Source organism: Staurois parvus, unplaced genomic scaffold (genome assembly GCF_062004578.1).
Source record: "Staurois parvus isolate SC_StPar_1 unplaced genomic scaffold, SC_StPar_1.0 ptg000277l, whole genome shotgun sequence".
NCBI classification, from domain to species: Eukaryota; Metazoa; Chordata; class Amphibia; order Anura; family Ranidae; genus Staurois; species Staurois parvus.
In genome coordinates, this window is record NW_028318073.1 from 2,604,915 (window position 1) to 2,622,216 (window position 17,302).

General features: G+C 42.6%; 1 protein-coding gene across 1 annotated transcript in view; it reads left to right on the plus strand.

Moving 5' to 3' along the window:
* The first annotated feature begins 8,698 nt into the window (after positions 1 to 8,698).
* Positions 8,699 to 17,302, plus strand: part of NLRC4 (NLR family CARD domain containing 4) — an 85,789-nt gene continuing 77,185 nt past the window's right edge. The window contains exon 1 of the mRNA XM_089681778.1: positions 8,699 to 8,836. The gene's annotated coding sequence lies outside the window, so the exon portion shown is untranslated. The remainder of the gene's footprint in view (positions 8,837 to 17,302) is intronic.

Below are 17,302 nucleotides of genomic sequence, written 5' to 3' on the forward strand. Positions count from 1 at the left end.
CACTAAGCCCCACCCCCTTCCTGTCCACCTCCCGGCACAGGAACTCCTCTTCATGCCGGGACGATCTGGCGTGAAGGGGTTAAATACCAAGTGAAGTGACTGGCCACAGGGGATACACAGAGGTGAAACAAGTCCTACTATACATGAGTTGTACCTGCAGTTTTCTCTTCTCTACATCCATTCAAAGTCCAGATACTATAAGTCCTCATACACACTGGATGTTTTTACAGCTGCTGTTTTTGGCTTTTGATGTTTTTTCTACAGCCAGTAAACTCCCCAGCATGTTATCCTATGTTTCCATGCACACATAGACTGTACTCAATGTTTTTTGGCAGGGGTGTTTTTTGGCTGGAAGAAACCCCCAGAACTAGTGGGTTTCTAGAGGAGTTTTTTAGCTGTGAAAATACTCTAACACTGGAAAAAGTGGTAAATTGCGGTAATTCACGGCAAACGAGTGTTTTTGGACTTTTTTTGAGCAAAAAACATTTTTTTGATCAAAAAACCTCTAAAACATGAAAACTCAAAAAAGGTGAAAAAACGCAGCAAAATGCTGCTAAATGCTAGTGCACAAACATTAAAAAACGCTGAAAACTCAACTTTGAACATGACTTTACACAGCTAACGTTACCAGCGTTATTAAAACGCCCAGTGTGCATGGAGCCTAAATTTTGTTTGAGCTGTCAGAAAATGGGGGCAGAGAGCTGAATTTACACACTGCAGAGCTCAGTGAGAACAGCTCTGAGACCTGATTGGAGGGAAGGGACTGTTGGATAGAGACAAGGACACACTATAGAGGAATATGCTTTGTTCATATTTCATGTCTGAGATTTGCAACCACCTAACAAGCTCAATGTTTAATCCTCTCAATGCCAGTATGTTTCTTCATTTCCAAAAAAATTGTGGCAACATTTGTGGGGCACCTACTTTCCAAACATTTCAAGGGTAATTTTTTGTAATATCCTGGTGTTTTTTGTTATGTTCTACAACAAAGTAATGTAAACATTTTTCCATTTTTTTTGTCTATGTTCCTTCATATAGTAAAAAACAAGAAAATACACTAGCTATTAAATACCGCCAACTGAGTATGCACCACTGAGTAATTGTCAAAGTATCACAGTGCTAAAAACTCGAAAATGGCCTTGGTAATAAAAAAGGTGAAACATGTATTGGGGTGGTTAAATAGTTCAGGTCTGTGATTGTGACAAGTTTATGTTACACAGTTACATAGTTTGGTTTAAAAAAGATATAAGTCAATCCAGTTCAACCAACAGAAAAAAAACACACACACAAAAATAGCAAACCTCCATTTACACTATCCAGTACCCACAGTTGATTCAGAGGAAGGCAAAAAAGTGTAGCACTACCCCCTTAGGGACCAGTTGATTTTATTTTATTTGGGTCCTCCTATACTCTGGATGGCCATGCAACACACATTTTTCCCACCTTGCACACTGGAGTCAAAGAACAGTCCTTGAGCTTGTTTTTGTGATTTTGTTAAGGGGTTAAGAACTTAGATGGGGTCTAGGGGTATATGGGATGTCCGAGGAACTGTAGAACTAATGGCAAATTCCTTAGTGACTATGTGGATAACAACAGTCTCTTTCCTTGGAGAGCCCCAAAGTCTCTTCTTAGTGTACCTCCTCAGACCCAATTGTTTCCATCTGACTGGCAACTGTCAGACCTGTCAAATGCAGCAAGTGCTCAGCAGGTGCAGAGGGGTCGGTGTTTTGTTTTTTTTTTATTTTGGTGAGTCTGCATCATTGTGACAAGGCTGGACGCCTTGATTGAAAATGGATTACAATGATGGAACCATTTTTTGGGCTTTTTTTTTCAATAAAGGACTTGTCAAAAACTGTTGTGTTTTTTTGTTTAATAAAGGAGTTTTTCAAAAGACTGGTCTCTTTATTTTTTACTCAATTTACCCCCTTAGTGAATAGATAGGGGTACAAGTACCCCTTACTCATTCACAAGGGGGGGCAGCATCAGGGTGTCCCCTTATTTAAAGAAGTACCATGATGCTCATAAGCTCCCCTGTAAGCAGACTGACACAACCACCGGGAAAGGGACACTGTTCCTATGCCGAGGGCACGTGGCCTGGTAAGCTGAAGGGGGGGGGTGCTCGTTTGTCCCCCCCCTTTCCTGACCTACCAGGTCTGTGCTCGGATCAAGGGTCTGGTAGGGATTTATAGAGAACCCCATGCATTTTTTCCCCCATTTTTGGGAGGCGGAGTTCCCCTTGAAAGTCCCACCAGACCTAAAAGACCTGGTATGGATTGGGGGGCCCACAGTTTTTGTTTTATTTTTATTTTTTTTTAGATTTTTTTTGGGGGGGGAGTATTCTCCCCTCTGTCCTATATCGTGAGGGGTGGGGACTATTCCCTGTGAGTGCACAGTGCATTGTGGGGTGTTTGGCAGGCAAACAGTTGGTGGTGCCTTCACACCATAGCCCTTCAGAGTTATTCTTGACGAGTGCAGGATTGGGCCCTGCTCTAAAAAGTTTAATTATATACACCTGTCAGGGGTGGACTGACAACTCATGGGGCCCCCGGGAAATAGGGGATCATGGGGCCCCTGTGTCCTTGCCCAAACTCAAAAAAGCCTATGAAAAAGATACCAGGGGCATCTCATGGGGCCCCCTACTGACCCCAGGCCCTCGGGAAGTGCCCGAGTTTCCAAATGATCAGTCCGCCCCTGGCACCTGTCACACAGTGTGTTGCAAAAATGGGCCTTGGGTGTTGGCGCCTCTTTACTGTAACCCCTTACAGTTACTCTTGGTGAACGCAGGAATTGGCACTGCTCTAAAAACTGAAATGTCACACAGGTACGGAAAAATTGGGCCTTGGGTGTTGGTGGTGCCTGAACACTGTAACCCCTCACAGTTACTCTTGGTGAGCGCAGGAATGGGCCCTGCTGTTAAAAATGGTTACAATTTTTTTGATAATTTAAAAAAATTTAAATTACATGCACCTGTCATATCGGTGCAGAAAACTTGAGCCTTGGGTGTTGGTGGTGCTTGAACACTGTAATCCCTCATAGTTACTCTTGCTGGGCACAGGAATGGGCCTTGCTGTTACAAAATTGTTAAAAATTAGAAAAATATTGTAAACAATTGAAATTAGATGCACTTGTCAAAAAGGTGCAGAAAAATTGGGTTTTCGGTGTTGGTGGTACCTGAACACTGTAACCCCTCACAGTTATTCTTGCTGGGTGCAGGAATGGGCCCAGCTGTTAAAAGTTGTTAAAAATTACAAAACAATTGTGAAAAATTAAAATTACATGCACCTGTCAAGCAGGTGCATACAAATTGGGCCTTGGGTGTGCCTAAACCAAAAACATTGTTGGAAGCTAGCATAATCAGGATTCAGAAATAGGATAGGCAACATAGGCAGTCTTCAAGGGATCCCAGATACCTAACAAATGTAATCAGTTACATCAGCATCAGGTGCTTGATAGCTGCTGTTGATCAAGGACTGATTTATTTTGATAAATGTCAGCCAGTCAACGTAGTCTGCGGACAAGCACACTCTTTTATCCATCAGGAGTCCTGCAGCAGCACTGAATGTCCCTGAGGAAAGCACGCTGGATGCAGGACAGGCCAGTAGCTCGTTTGCATATTGAGCAAGTTCTGGCCAGTGATCCATCCTCAAGACCCAAGAACCCAGTGGATCCTCAGTTGGAAAGATCTCCAAGTCTGCTTTTGCCCCTATATAATCCTGCACCATATGGTGTAGATGCTGCTGATGGGTGCTTAAACCTAACAGTCCTGGGTGCTGAGGACTAAAGAATTGCTTAAGGGCATTGGTCAGCCAGCCACCTTCTCCATCTCTTTTCTTTTGACCAAACGAAGCTTCAGAAACACGTTGTCCAGGGAATGGTAACCTCCCAGTGTCTGCAAAGGTGTTACACCAATTTTTGCTCAAGGCGTCTTGAAGATGTTTCATCCTCTGCTCCTTCTGCGATGGCAATATGAGCTCTACAACTTTACCCTTATAACGTGGATCAAGAAGGGTTGCCAACCAGTAATCATACCACAAATCCTCAGGTCCTTTCTCAGCCTTTGTAGAATCAGTGAGCCCATGCAGCGAAAGTTTGAGGAGGCATGAAATTCTGAGTCCTCTGGGTCACTGAAGCTGAGACTGTCAGGAACTATCTCCTCCCAGCCATGGTAGATAATGAGTTTATGTAAAATCTTCATTAAATACTGTAAATAATATTGTATTATGAATATATTTCACTTGGAGCTTTATCAGTGCGGATGTGCAATAGGTCTTCCCATAAATTCCTCTTCTATAGATACCATAGTTGCCAAAGGGAATATTCTATTAATTACACCATTTTTACTGTATAACAGATGTCTTTTCTGAGAATCCTCTTTCAGACAGTTCGGTGCCACAGTTAGTTTATCTAACAATGAGACAGACCTGTTGGCTTCCCAAATATGCAGTTCAATGGATACCTCATTTAGATATGCAATGAAGGTGGCCAACCATTCATGAATACTTTGTGCCCCAGTAAAAGGTCATGAACTGACATGCTTAAATTCCATAAAGGGTGTGCCAAGATTTGCATTAAAGGAAGTTGGTGTATGCTAAATACAGGGGATTGGAAGTTAGCCAATCATATCAGAGAATAGACTGGCCAACCAATCAGAGATACTTCATGAATATTAATGGAGCAGAGGCCTATAACTATGGACACGAGAGAGAGAGAGGGTCTCTTTTGGAACACCAGAGAAAGGTAATGGAACTTTTACATCCAGTTCCATGGTAATTATGGAATATATCCCTTGCACTTGTATCTAAATTTTAGTCTTATGTCTTTTCTGTCTCACTGTTTGTATTTTGTAATAGGTTTGAACTTTCTTAATACTGTTTCTTTTATGTAACTAGATAGATTGTGTTAGTTTAGACCTCCATCCTATTCACCAATAAATTTTGGTTGTTGTGTTAAACCTTTTACTTCTGTGTAAGAACTCTTTATTTACCAAATCATATCAGAGAAATATTATATTTCATAATCTATAGATTTGGTCAACATCCTGAATGGGTTTCTGGGAACTGAAAAACATCCCTTGAAAACTGCCATATGTTACCCTCTACTTCCATGCTACCACAATTCTCCTCCTCCTCCTGTGTGTTCTGCAGCCCGCAAGAATTGTATCTGCATAAAGGGGCCTTGAGTGGAAAGGAAGTCATTCTCTTCCTCACGTTGTTCTGCCTCAAGTGCCCTGCCAATGATTCCACGCAGCGTGTGCTCTAGAGGGAAGACTAGAGGGATAGTGTCACTGATGCATGCATTGTTGCAGCTCACCATCCTTGTGACCTCCTCAAATGGTGACAGGACAGTGCATGCATCCTTACTGGCATGGTGAAAAGAAGCCAAGCTTCCCTGAGCCTGTCCTTGCCATACTCACACAGGTACTCATTGATGGCCCTCTGCTGTGTGTGCAACCGCTGCAGCATTGCAAGTGTTGAGTTCCACCTGGTGGGCATATCACATATGAGGTGGTTGGTGGGCAGGTTGAATTCCCATTGAATGTCAGCCAGCCAGACACTGGCTGTGTATGACTACCGGAAATGGCAACAGACTTGTCTCAGAAGATCTTGTAAGCCTGGATGCCTGTTCAAGAAATGCTGCACCACTAAATGCAGGATGTGTGCCAAACATGGAACATGTGTCAAGTGTCTCCGTCAGAGAGCGGAGAGAAGGTTGGTGCCATTGTCGCGTACAACCATTCCTGGCTCAAGCTTCTATGGCGTCAACCACCTCTGAGCCTGCCCCTGCAGAGCTGACAGAATCTCTGCCCCAGTGTGGCTCCTGTCCCATAGACAGATCAGCTGAAGCATCTTTTAGCCTGACTGCTGTGTAGCACCTTTAATGCTTAGGGAGCACTGCTGTTTCAGAGGACAATTCAGCAGAATAGGCCATAGAGGAAGAGGAGGGGGTGGAACAGACAGGTGTGGCAGAACCACCAGCTTTTTGGAGTCATGGTGGTGGAACAAGCCCCAGCACTAAACACTGTCCTGCATCCTTCCCAGCTGCCAGCAGAGCTTCGCAGTGCACCGTGAAGGAAATGTAATGTCCCTGACCATGCCTGCAGGATTACGTGAACCTGCCACTGTGGTACAGCACATTCCACAAATTCATGGAAGGGGGAGTCCACCAGATGTAAAGGCAACAATTGCAATGCTAACAATTTGACCAAGCTAGCATTTAGATGTTGAGCATGTGGATGGGTGGGACAGTATTTTTTTTATGGTTCAGCAACTGGGGTAGCAAAGTTTGCCTGGTAAAATCCACAGGTGGTGTAATGCTAGCAGATTGGGTGCAAGGACCTGTGGCACCCATTGCTATACCATCATTCGTCTCAGTGGAGGCTGTTGAGAATAGGTATAGTAGGGGTAGAGATCACAGATGAGGAGGAGAATTCTGCATTTTTTTACGATGTGGGTCTTTCAGGTGCTGTTGCCATTGGGCTGCATGGCAGGTCGTCATATGTCTTCTCAAGCATGTGGTGCCCAAGCGGCTGGTGTTTTGGCTATGCTTGATCCACTTCAGACAGATACCATGCTGAGAGCAATGCTGCGGTCTGCTACACATGTGTTGAAAAAAGCCCACACCAATGAACTTTTGGAAGTCAGCAGGGAGTCAGCAGCACCCTGCACCTGTGGAGCTCTGTCATGCGATGCAATAGGGTGGCTGTCCTTACTCCTGCCCCTGGAGTGCATCATGCCTCGTTGGAGTTGTGCGTCCTCCTCACTTTCCTCCTTTGTTCTCTCAGGCACTCAAGTACAGTCAGTGACCTAATCATCCCCTCCCTCCTCATTACTGAAGTGAACTTGGCAGTATGGTGCAACTGGGGGAACATGAATACCAATTTCTTGTCCGTCATTGGCACCCCCTCTCTCTAGGCTCACATCACTCCCTTCCTCAACCTGGGAACCAACACCGGAGCATTCAAATTGCTGTGCATCCTCCAACAGCATGTAACTGACACTATGATTGAATAATTCAGGTGACTCTTCCATGCATGATGGTGGGGCTATGGAAGGAGTAGCTGTGGACAAGGAGCCTATGGATTAGGCTGCTTTGGCAGCTGCGGTGGAAGCCTGTGTGACAGAGGATCAGCAGGATGAGGGTGGCTTAGTTATCCATTCCACCACCTCTTCTGCATTTTTTGGCTCAATAACACGGCCAGCACAAGCGTGTCCTGCCTGCACAGGATACACCACGACCACCACTTTTCACTGTGGACACAAAGGCTGCTTTCCCTCTTTTAGATGCCTGCGATCATTTGCCGCTCCTTGTTGGTCTTTCAGACATGATGGCGATTTTTTGGGGGGGATTTTTGTAATTTTTTATTTAGGAATGTGGGTTGGGAATTTGGTGCTTATGTGCAATACTCTTGTGCTTGGTGCACTATAAATTGTTTTATTTATTTATTGATTTTTTTAAAGAAAAATAAGGGGTACAGCAATGCTGTTGCAATAAAATTTTTTTTAATAAAATTCATTTAAAAAAAATTAAAAAAAAAAAGGAAACCACTACTGATGCAAAAGGAGGAAAACCTGCAACGCAAAAGGTGGAAATAGTCAAAAACTAAATAAAAATAAGCAAAAAAAAAAAAAAAGAAAACGCTGCTGACGCAGAAGGCGGAACACCTGCTACACAGAAGGGGGAACAATAATGATGCAGCAACAGAAAATAAATAAAGAAATAAAGAAAAAAAAAGTGGGAACAGCAGTAACACAGTGCATTGCGGGGCACGGCGGCGAAGAGCCAGCCGAACTCCCTAATTGTTCAAACACACAAACACCTGATGTTTGAGTCAAACTTATTTTTGACTTGAGCATCAAGGACATCCTAGAGATCAAATACCATCAAAAGAAAGCTCTATTTGTGGGAAAAAATTACATACATTTAATTTATGTACAACATTGCATGTCTGCGCAGTTGTCAGTTAAAATAACGCAGTGCCATATCACAAAACATGGCCTGGTCAGGAAGGGGGATAAATCTTCTGGAGGTCAAGTGGTTAAAGTCTTTAAGAAATTCAGAGGAGATTAATAGTTTATACTATGAGAAATCGAAGAATTATGCTGCTCTTAATGTAGCCTCTCACAAAATGTGATACAAACAGAAAACAACCCATGAGATTTTGAGATTTTGTACTAGTAGTGTGGTGTGAATGGGTTACTTTAAATCACCTTTGCCTTTTTAATGATGAAGTTTGCAATCTATATCAACTATTTTAATTTTTTACTAGTCTTGATTCTCTTCAACAGGCTTCAACATATTTGTTTCTCATTTTGGCTTTGCTTTTTTATTAATATTCATTTGATGCTGGTGGCATTTTATATATTTAGAAAATGTGAAATAAAAATAAACACAACTTACATATTGATATGTATTATTATTGGTGATGGTAACATATACTTTTATATATGAATGATGAACACATTATAGATTAATACCAGTAAAGTGTTAAGATTTTGAAGCTGTAATCTGCTGCTAACTTCTGTGAAATCTGACACTGACTAGAATTTTTGTTTTAAAGTCATTGCTCAACAACCTGTTAAGTCGTTTGTGTGACACTTCCCTGTAATGATTCTGAAAATGTTATAGGCTCTACAAGCAGCTTACGTGACTTGTCCAGGAAGTAAAATATGTAGATATGTACTTTCAGTTTGAAGCTGTATTGTTAAAGCAGCAATTCAATTATTCTAGTAATTTACAGATAACAAGTGGGTCGAAATGACAGCAAAAATTGACATTTTTGAAATCGTTGGCGTGGGCTTATAATAATTTGACTCTCATGTGATAGAAACGTTGCAAGGTAAGCATTTTATTTTGTTGATTGCTTGTCAGATAGCTAGTACAACCAGTTGGCAATTGAGCCTAACTTTAAAAGCCTTGAGAAAATTAATTAAGCAGTTTAGTTTCTGATTTCATCAATTGTTTTGATTGTGACTGGCAGGTATAGCTGATCTATAGCCGCCTTAATAAAGTTATATTTACATATCTGATTGTTGGTTTTGTTAGTCTAAGTCTTCCTTCCGCTGACAACACTGAAAGTGTCCCTTGTAGTTTCTTCAGACTACAACTTCCACTGAGCCACTACTCAGTTAAACCTCTCAGTTTTTTTACTAAACATATTAATAATTGAGCTGATTAACAATGTATCACTGAGCTGCAGCAAGTCTTTGATGAATTGCATTTTCCATTCTGCATTGGTATTTCCTGTGTTATATTCTGCATTCATTATCACATAGACTAACTGCAAAATTCCCTAGTTAACCAATTTAGTGTTAGTGTCACAGTGATGTCAACCTGTTTTTTTCAGAATGCATATGTGGTGCTGTCAACCCTCCTAGATATTCAGCACTTGAATATGGGGGTAACACGTAACATGTTATGAAAGGTGAATTTATCCTTTACATTTGATGTTGACTGTGGACTGTTGTCTTCAAGTCATTCTACAGATTTTCAATGGGCTCTGACCAGGCCATGCAAAGACATTCACCCTTTTCTACTTCAACCACTGTGTGGTCATTTTTGCTGTGTGCTTTGGGTCATTGTCATGTTGGAAGGTAAACCTTCTTCCCATTGACAACTTTCTGGCAGAGGGCAGCAGATTTTCCTCAAGAATTTGACGGTATTTTGCCCTCTCCATTTTTCATTCTATCTTGACAATTGGTCTAGTCCTGCTGCAGAGAAACACCCCCAGCTCCATGCTTTACTGTAGGAATGGTTTTTGGATGGTGAGCTGTATTGGATTTCCGCCAGACATATCGTTTAGTGTTGAGACCAAATAATTCAATTTTAGCCTCATCTGACTGTAACACCTTTCATATGGCCTCAGAATCTTCAAGATGTGTTTTGGTAAAGCTCAGTCGTGACTGCATTTGCCTTTCTTAAGGAGTGGCTTTTTTCTTGCAATACAAACCATTCCTCCCATACAAACCATATTTGTGGAAAATGTGTGATATTGTTGTCACAAGTACACAATGATTATTCTTTGTCATAAATTCCTGCAACTGCTTCAGAGTTGCTGTAGGCCTCTTGGTAGCCTCTCTGACCAGTTTCCTCTTGGCTCTTTCATCCAGTTTGGAGCGATGTCCTGATCAAGGGAGGGTCTGGGTTGTACCAAATACCTTCCACTTCTTAATAATAGATTTCACTGTGCTTCTAGGCATTGATAAAGCCTTTGAAATGTTTTTGGCATCTATCTCCTGATTTGTGCTTGTCTACAACTTTATCCTGGAGATATTTTCTCAGTGCCTTGCCACTCATAGTTGATTGTTTGCTTCAGTTGCACTACCGGGGACTAAAATGATACAGGAAAGCTCTTTTCATGATGAGTTAATCAAAATGACTACAGCTGATCACAGTTGAAAGTTAAATGGCTTTGTGTGGCATTAAGAGGGCGATTAGCTACACTTGATTGAGTTTACAAGTCATTTTTAAGAGGAGGGTGATCCTTTTTCCAACTCCATGATTTTGTTTTTGAATTCTTTAATTGTGTCACGTACCTGGTTGGGGAGCCTGATGTGGAGAGAGGGCATCCTCTTACAACTCCCGCTCGGAGCCCCTGATAGTGGGAACAGAGGGCGCAGAGCCAGAAGTGGCATGAATGCCGTGTGGGTCTAGAGCTGGCGGCAGGTAGCTGGGGACCCAGGAGATCCGGGTGCAGGCCAGGTGGGGGTGCAGGAAAGTAGGTGCAGCAGCAGACGGGTATGGCGGCAATCAGGGTGCAGATTGGGACCGGACACCAGAGCGTGGATGCAGTAGCAGGCATGTATGGCATTGACCAGGATGCAGGCCAGGTGCAGGACCGTGGGTGCAGCGGCAGGTAAGTATGGCAGCCGTCAGGATGTAGCCAGGTGCAGGTAGGTAAATCTAGCAGAGTCAGACAAGCTAGGTCAGTATCTAGCAGGCAGATAAAGTACAAGGGAGTAGGTAAGCGGATGGTCAGGGATAGCCGAGGTCGGTGCAGGCGGAGTTCTTTCTTAGTCAGGCAAATAAGAATACAGGTAACAGGATCAGGAATATGTGCAGGAACGTTGTAGACCAGAAGGCATTGATTTTACTATTCTGCAGGTTTAAATAGCCCACCTGGCGTGACGTGTACGCTTACTGCGCATGCGCGAGTTTCCGTGCTACTGCGCATGCGTGGCTGCATGCTCCCACGCCTGCGCACTTGCACTGCCGCGACTCAGGGGATCAGTCACACGGCTGCACGGCGACAGGATCCCTGACAAATTGTTTTCTGACATGTTGGTGTTATATCTTTCACTTGGATGTTATAAGTTGCACGGAACAAATACAGCTATATAAAACAAAAACTGTATCTGTCTTCCTTTCAGGCTGCAAAACAACAAAATATGATTATTTTAACTGCTTGCTGTCCAGCCACTGTAGGAGAACGGCCACAAGGTGGCACCGCTGGGCAAAATCACGTTTTAAAATGTCATTTTGCAAAACAGGTAGGGGGCGCGCACGAGGTGTACCAGTCCCGCCGACCGCGGCAGTGAGAGTCAATCACCGGGTCCCGGTCGGTCATTACCTGCCCGGTCCCGGCGATTGCCGGCAAACAGTGACAGAGCACAGCTGCATTGTTTACAATGCAGCTCTGCTCCATGTCAGCTCCTAACACGCTGATCCTGAGAGAGGAGTTTATCTCTTGGGATCAGCATGTTCCTGTGAAGTACACACCCCGCCCCCTAGTAAAACACTCCCCTCACACAGTTGACCCTTTTATTGCCTATAAAAAGTTAACCCCTTCCTCCCCAGTGCCATTAGTACAGTGTCAGAGTTTTTTTTTATGCACTGATCACTGTATTGGTGTTACTGGGGATGTCAGTGACCCTAAGTCAGTTCTCCCCCAGTGTCAAAATGTCCACCTCAGTCCCGCAGTCCCGCCATAAGTTGCTGATCACTGTCATAAATTGCTGATCATCGCCATAAGTTGCTGATCGCCACCATTATTAGTATTAAAAAAAAAATCCCAGTATCTTTCCCACCATTTGTAGACGCTATAACTTTCATGTAAACCACTTAATTTACTCATATTGGGATTATTTTTAGCAAAGACATGTCACAGAATAAATTTTGGCCGAAATTTATGACGTAATTTGATTTTTTAATTTTTTTACTGGACATGTTTTATAGCAAAAAGTCCAAAATATTGTTGTTGTTTTCTTTCAAAATTGTCAGATTTTTTTTATAGCGCAAAAAATAAAAAACGCACAGGCAATCAAATACCACCGAAAGAAAGTTCAATTTGTGGGAAAAAAAGGATGTAAATTTAATTTGGGTGCAGTGTTGCCTGACTGCGCATTTGTCAGTTAAAGTAACGCATCAACGTAACACAAACTGCTTCTGTAACCACTTCCTGACCGCCCTATAGCAGACATACTGCTACAGGGCGGCATGGGTGCGCAATATCACATATATATATATTTATATATATATATATATACATGACTTGCGCTCCCGTGGTTTTCATGCCCCTCCCAGATAGTGTCAGATTGGCTGTCAGTACAACAGTCATCACATTTAACCCCTTGATTGCCATGAGCACGCTCATGCACAATAAACCTCCATTGCTAGTATAGTGTCTGAATGGATCAATATCTTTGTTCAGATCAGCACTATACCAGCGTTCACATTAGTATAGTGTCCCCAAAAACGCAGCATTATTGGGATCAGCCCCGGCACCTGCCAGCACCTGCGTTTAGCCCCTACGCTTACCCCCCCTTTTCCCCCCAGCAAGTGTAGTGTCAGTAGGTCACTGTCACTTGACAGATTGCACACAAAACCGCAGTGTTCGCAGAATCAGGCCTGATCTCTGTTAGCACTTGCCGGTAAATTTTGATGACTCTCATATGCAGCAGAGTGCCAGTACTAGTGCCGCTCTACCTTTTGGTGAACTGACGAGTACCAGCGGTCTAGTACATCTTGGCTTTCACATACCTCCTTGATTTTTGGAGCTGTTTTTCATGGAATATCTGTATGCGTTGATTGTGGATCAAAGCAATTTATATGCACAACAATTTATCACCGCCAACCCAAATTCAAACCTTGCCAGACCATTCACATGGAAACTCATTACGGTTTCCAAATTTACATTTTTTTTGGGCCTAACCCTCAACATGGGCATTACTAAAAATTGTATTGTAAAATGGTCCGCAGACCCGATTCATCATATGCTCATGTTCTCTGCTGCAATGGCCAGGCCCAGATATGAGAGTATAATGTGTTTTATGAATTTCAACAACAATACACTCTGTCATCCTCAGGTTGACCCTGAATTTGATTGGCTCCACAAAATTCAGCCCCTCGCAAATCACCTTAACCAAAAATTTGCAGATGTCTATACTCCACAGCAAAAAATCTGCGTTGATGAGTCTCTGATTAATTTTTCTGGCCGCCTTGCATTCAAACAATTTCTCCCCTGCAAGCGTGCCAGATATGGGGTCAAGATGTAGAAGACCTGTGAGAGGACAACAGGCTATACTTATAAATTTCAGATTTAAGAGGGAATAGATAGTCACGTGGAGCCTCCCGGATGCCCAGACTACATGGGGAGCAGTGGCAAGATAGTTTGGGACTTGGTGTCATCCTTTTTCCATAAGGGGTACCACTTATACGTGGACAATTTTAATTCAAGCGTGCCACTAGTTAGACATTTGTACAATCTTGGAACTGGCGCATGTGGCAAAGTGTGACCTAATGTGTGCCCACCATTAGAAGTGGGTGAATGCAGGGCGGTATATTCTAATGGTGGGCATACCACACACTTTTTCTGGCAGAGATTTCTTCTTTTTTTTTCATTCAGTCAACAGGCTGCATACCAAAAAAAAAAGAACATAGCATATACACGCAACAAGGACCAGCGATGTACTGGTACATCACTGAACTTTGAATGGTTATACCAGGATGATGCCTACAGCTGCAGGCATCATCCTGGTATAGTTTTTTCAGCCAGCGATCGGCTTTCATGTAAAAGCAATCCTAGTGGCTAATTAGCTGTAGGATTGCTTTTACAAGCAGCGGGATATGATGCCCCCCTCCCCCACTGCCTTCCACGGTCTTCTCGAGCAGTCCCGTGCCATCGGGGGAACCTGAGAATGCAGCCGGTGTTTCTGCCAGCCGACCATAGAGCTGATTGGAGACCAGAGTGGTGCCAATCATCTCTATAGTCTAAGAATTCGGAAGCAATTCATCACTTCAGTTTCGCAGGATATAAACAGCGCCATTTGTAAATTGGGAAAGCATCTGATCACACCGATTTGGTTTGATAGATAATGTAAGGGCAGAGGAGCTATCTAGAGTCTGATAGACCCCAGATTTCTCAAAAAAGAATATATGACAATGCCAATTGAAGTTATAGGGGATATTTGCATTCCCTGTGCTAGCATTAAAAGTGATAAAAAAAAGTTACAGTGTAAAAATAATTAAAAAAATCAAATCAAAAAAACTCGCCCCTCCCATGCACGCACACCTGTGTGCACAAGCGTTGACCCTGTGCTGGTATGTAAACAGCGGTTGCATCATACAGGTAAGGTATCGCCATGAACGTCAGATCAGGGGGAGTACTTCTAGCACTAGACCTACTCTGTAAATCTAAAATGGTAGCTTTTAAAGGCTTTTAAAGTGTGGGGGGGGGGGTTTGGTGCTATCCTGGCATGCCAGGGCCTTCGAAACTGTGATAGGTATTGAGTGAAATGAGGAAGTTACGCACCTTTAGGCTTTCAAAGTGGTCATTAGATTTCAGGCTCCTGTATGTGGCTAGGCTCCCAAAAAGTCTCACACATGTGGTATCCCCATACTCGGTAGAAGTAGCAGAATGTATTTTGGGGTGTAATTCCACATATACCCATGGCTTGTGCGGGAAATAAATCATTTAAATGACAACTTTGTGTAAAAAAAATGTTTTTGTAATTTTCCAGAAACTTGTGTGAAAAAAATAAATCTTACATGGACTCAATATGCCTCTCAGCAGATAGCTTAGGGTGTCTACTTTCCAAAAAGGGGTCATTTGAGGGTGTTTGTACTATCCTGGTATTTTAGCACCTCAAGAAATGTGATGGGCAGTCAGAAAGTAAAGCTGTGTAAATTTCATTATCTATACCATAGTTTGTAGATGCTATAACTTTCACACAAAGCAATAAATATATACTTACTGGGATTTTTTTTAACCAAAAACATGTAGCAGAATACATTTTGGCCTAAATTTATGATGAAAATTTAGTTTTTTTGGATATTTTTTATGACCGAAATGAGAAAATATTGTTTTTTTAAAAAAACAAATTTTTCTTCAAAAATTTTTTTGTTTATAGCGCCAAAAATAAAAAGTGCACAGATCATCAAATACCACCAAAAGAAGGCTCTATTTGTGTGAAAAAAGGACATAAATTTAATTTATGTACCGTATTGCATGACCGCACAATTGTCCGTTAAACTAGCGCAGCGCTGTATAGCAAAAAAATGGCGTAAATTGCAGGATCTATACCATAGTTTGTAGACGCTATAACTTTCACACAAAGCAATCAATATACACTTATTGGGATTTTTTCCCAAAAACATGTAGCAGAATACATTTTGGCCTACATTTATAACTAATTTTGAGTTTACTATATATTTTTTATAGCTGAAAGTAAATTTTGTTTGGGTGCAGCATTGCATGACCGCGCAATTATCAGTTGAATTAGTGCAGCACTGAGTAGCAAAAAGAGGCCTGGTCATTAGGGGGGTAAATCCTCAGGAGTGCAAGTAGTTAAAGGGGGGTGATTCTTTTCAATACCCACTGTATCTGGCTTCGTGCATTCTGGCTTCCAAGTAATCTTTGAAGTTGGCTATGTACCATTGTTAGGCTTGGGAATTAAGAACATATTAGCTAATAACATTTCCTTGGGGAAGTGATTGCCTTTCAAAACTTTCATCCAATTAAGCAAGTTTTGGTGCCAATGTTGGGGCAAGTTTTTTATAGTAAGAGGTCAGGTATCCATGAGCACCTGGTGTTGTAGTGATTTTCAGGGACTTTATTATGCCTAAAATTTCTCTTGAAAGGGGCATTAAGGATATTCAATTTCAGATAGTAATGGTGGGGAAGGAAATACTATCCAAATAGGCCAAAACAGCAGAGATTCTGAAGTTTCTGAACATGGAGTAGTTTCAGAGAGTGATTCCATTTACAGGCAAACATAAAGGTAGTTGAGTTAACAGGATGCCATCAGGGGGAGACAGCCCATACACATGTAGGGGACTTAGGTGTCATGAGGGCCCGGCCTCCCTGGCCCAGGGCTGTCTTAATGCACAGGCATGCCCCAGGCACATGGTGGACCCCTGAAGTTTCAGCCCCCGCAAGCAGTTTTCAGGGGAGCTGTCAGTAATAATGACAGCTCTGCCAGCAAATACAAATTGCATGTGCATAGTTCAACAGCCAGCCGTTCCATATGAGCTGAGCTTGGCATTTTTCCTTGAAACCTCAAAATGCACACTAAGAGGGTTCCACAGCTCACACTTCCTGAAGAGAACATACCAGCTGGGCAGAGCGGAGGATTGACAGAAAAGAAGATGTAGGGCATGTGTTATCTGTCCCCCCTCAACTGAGAAGTATGGGAACCCCTGGAGCTACACATTAGGAGTCCTGGATGCTTTTGCTCTTTAGATGGTCATGATAAGCCTGACAAATTACTTATGGATACTATGCCCTTTACAGGTCACAGAACTCTGTATTCATAACAAGTTTCCTGATGGAATGTTTCACTGGGATAGGGTCAGCAGAGAGACACAGACAGTGACTGAGCAGTGGAGAAATTGCCTGCCCTATACTGTGCTCTAATGCCTGTCCTGTATTGACTGTCCCACCCTGTACTGTGCCCTCCTGCCCCAAGTACTGTGCCCTTGTTCATACATAAATAAAGGCAGCTAATAGGCTGGGAAAGGCATTTATGACAGTGTGCAGTGTGAACAGAGAGGGGGGATGGTGTTAAAAAAAAAGAAGGAGAATGGGAAAAGAGAGTCAGTGTATAAAGGGGGGGGGGGCAAGGTGAAGATAGGGTGGGATATTGTGAACAGGGAGTAAATTTAATTTGTGATAATTCCCTTGTTAAAAGTCACACCAAATATGTTGCGTAATTTAGTTGCATACATTTTTTTGCTGGTCACTAGAGATGAGCGAATCGAACTAGGCGAAGTGGAATTCGTTTCGAATATTAGGAAAATTTCGATTCGCGACGAATCCGAAAATTAGCATACTTCGGATGCGCGAATCGAAATTTTTCCTAAAATGGCG